Source organism: Varanus komodoensis, unplaced genomic scaffold, assembly GCF_004798865.1.
Source record: "Varanus komodoensis strain SLA01 unplaced genomic scaffold, ASM479886v1 scaffold79, whole genome shotgun sequence".
NCBI lineage: Eukaryota > Metazoa > Chordata > Lepidosauria > Squamata > Varanidae > Varanus > Varanus komodoensis.
This window is the reverse complement of record NW_025336467.1, coordinates 628,367-631,418: the sequence shown is the minus strand read 5'-3', so window position 1 is coordinate 631,418 and position 3,052 is coordinate 628,367. Positions and strand designations below refer to the sequence as shown.

Here is a 3,052-nt window from a genome sequence, read left to right as displayed (position 1 = left end):
CCCCTCCCCTCCCCTCCCCTCTGGGCATGGCCAGTGTTGCACCAGGTGCCCAGGTGGGCACAATTGCATGAAGGAGACATCTCCCCCTTCTCCCGCCCAGGTCTCGGTGATACATGCCAGGTTGGGCCCTCTCATCCATGATCAAATCATGGATGAGACATATTTTATTATGGACTGACCGGGGCTGGCTGATATTGCTGCCAGGAACCATCTGGCTGGGGGAATAACCAGAAGAGGGGACCGGTATCAAACATCGGTCCCTCCTTCTCCTATGCAGGCCTGTTAGACCCCCAATGCTGTATCTTCCCCTGCACATCACACCACCCCAATGGTGGTACCCACCTGCTCCCCAGCTAAAATCATCCCATATTAATACCAAAGAAACACAGACAAACAACAAACAACAACCAAACAGGGCTTAGTGACAGGAGTGAAAAGTGTTCTTGGATGTTTGGTAATCTTCATTACAGAAAGCCTGAAATCTATTTATTAGCTCTTTTCAGGTAGTACATCTGGCTCATCCGCTGACTGAAAGCCGCATAGCTATCTTCTTTCTTCCCCTGAAACACCCAAACCTTCCCCTGCTGAGGTCCAGCCCACTTTGACAAAGTCTGTGATGCCCTTGCCATGCAGGGAGCTGGCTGATGCCGGGGGTCAGACTAGATGGCCCGGGAGACCCCTTCTGACTCGCTCTGTTTCTATGTTTCCATGATTCAGCCTCTTGTGGTGGAATTCCAAGTCCTTTGATATCTTCCTATTCTTTTATGGCGACTAGCCACAGGGTCGGTTACAAGTGATCTGGATGGGGCTGTGGACATTGGCCTGTCAATGAGGCAGACCCTCTTTGACGCAGGAATCAGGCCGACATTCAGGGATTTGCTACTGGCCCTCTTGGGCCTGAAGGGTGCCCCCTGGGGAGGGACCTGTGCACATGTCCGTATGGAAGCAGCCTCGGGCACCGTGCTGGTCTGCTCTCCTTCAACTGCCTGTGAGGCCTCCACTTTTGACGTGGGATCCTCCTCCTCTTCTGCTTCCTCGCCTGTCATCATTGTCTCTTCCTCATCGTCCCCTTCCTCTATGTCAGTGGGAGGGGTCTCTTCTTCAGTCTCACCTGCATTTCCTCGTCAGGCCTCTCAGGCTCCAAGCCCTTGCAGAGGTCAGCCAATTCCGGCATGGTGGTGAAATTGACGGATGGGCACAACTCGCAGGCCTCCGTGCGGTAGAACTGGAAGGCGGAGCTCTGCTGATCCCGCAGGAACCACAGATCTGGGTTAGCTGCACTGTTCTCAGTACTGAATTCTGTGATTTCTGGTCCAACCTCAGCCACAAACTCAGCAAGCTTCTGAGCAGTTTCCATGGTTTTGGGGCCCACCATCTGCAAACTGGCCCATTAAGGACTGGCAGCTCTCTGGACGTCCTGGCAAGCCCTGAGGGCCAGAATCATCCCCCAAGGACTGCGCCTCTTCTGGGCCAGGAGGGGCAGGGGCAGCTCTTCCTGAGGACGCGTTCTCCAGCACCTCCTTCGCGCTGTGTGGCAGCTTCAGAATCGTCCCGGCCAACAGTTGTGTCTGGATCCCGATGGTGGTGGTCTTCATTTTTCTGGTTCTCACCGCCCACTGCAGGAGGCTGGGCTTCGTCTTCCGAAACAGCTTCTTCTTGATGCTGGCGACTTTCTTGGTGTGCAGTAGGACCCTCACGGTGTCCGACGTCTGCTGCCTGGGGGTCTTCTGCTTGGCACCTTCACTGGCTGCCGTCATGACCCTTTCCATCTTGCACAGCTTCAGCTTGTAATACTTCTACTCCACGCTCTCTTCGTCATGCAAAAACCAGTGCTCTTGTTTTGCATTTAAGTCTGTTTTCTCTTTTCCTTTCAGCATGCCGGAAATCATAGCGTTGACCAGTTTTCAATTCTCTCAACAACTTTTCGATCAATACGTCGGAGGATTTTAGCCTTGGGCCTGGTTTCTGCAACATTCCGTTGGGTCTGCACAGGAGGACTGGCACCTGCATATTAGAGTCAGTGCAGCACAGGGCCACAAGGTTGGTGGCCGGTTTGCAGGGGAAGCCGTATGAGGCGAGACTGAGGGAACTGGGTCTCTTCAGCCTGGAGAAGAGGAGACTCGGGGGGGATCTGTTGGCGACATGCAGGTAAGTGAGGGGGTGTCACACGGAGGTGGGTAGAGACCTGTTCTCCCCTGCAGAGGAGGGCAGGACGTGCTCCAGCAGAGCAAAGCTCAGGGAACCCAGGTTCAGTTTGGATGCCAGGAAGCTCTTCCTGACAGTTAGGACCCCCAGGGTGTGGAATGGGCTTCCACGGGAGATGGTTGAGGCCACATTGGTGAGGGGTTCAAAGATAGGCTAGACATGCACATGGGGGGCATGTTGTGAGCGGAGCTGGGGGTCAGACTAGTTGGCCCGAGAGGCCCCTTCTGACTCACTCTGTTTCTATGTTTCTATGTTTTCTTGAGGTGCATCTGGCAGCCACTTGTATCAAGCCAGCTCTGCAGATGCTCAGTGTGCTCCCTTCCAAACAGTGCTGAGGTGTCAAAATTTGGGAACAACATGGGTGATGGGGCCGAGTCAAGGATGCTAAGGGCTTCCAGGATCTTCTCCTGCCAGAATGAACTTGCCAGAGCAAAGGTCTGCCCCAGGAGGGCCAGGGATTTGCGGCAGAGGGAGACCGTGCTTTCGAAAGCAGCGGCCATCTGTGCCGAGCTGCTGAAACTGCTCGTCTTGATGCTGAGCTCGTAGGCGTTGCAGGCCATGAGCAAAGGGGTGCTGCTCCTCAGCAGGTATTCCTGCATCCGCATCACGTATCGGTCAAACAGCTTGATCACATCAAAGAAGCAGTTCTTGGTCAGCACCACCCTCTTCTCCAACAGCAGGTTCAGGAACTGGCTGTCCACTTTGGGTGTCCTCAGTGCTGCGTGTTGCAGCGCCCGGACGCTGGACAGGCAAAATTCCTGATGCTCTGGCTTCAGGGAGCACCTGAAGAAGGCCAGCAGCTTGGCACAGGTCTCTGTCTCCAGGGTGAAGAGTACCCGGAAAAGCT

General features: G+C 54.6%; 1 pseudogene; it reads right to left on the bottom strand.

Annotated features, from left to right (window-relative positions):
* Nucleotides 1-715: 715 nt before the first annotated feature.
* LOC123035355 overlaps nt 716-3,052 on the bottom strand; it is a 6,901-nt pseudogene continuing 4,564 nt past the window's right edge.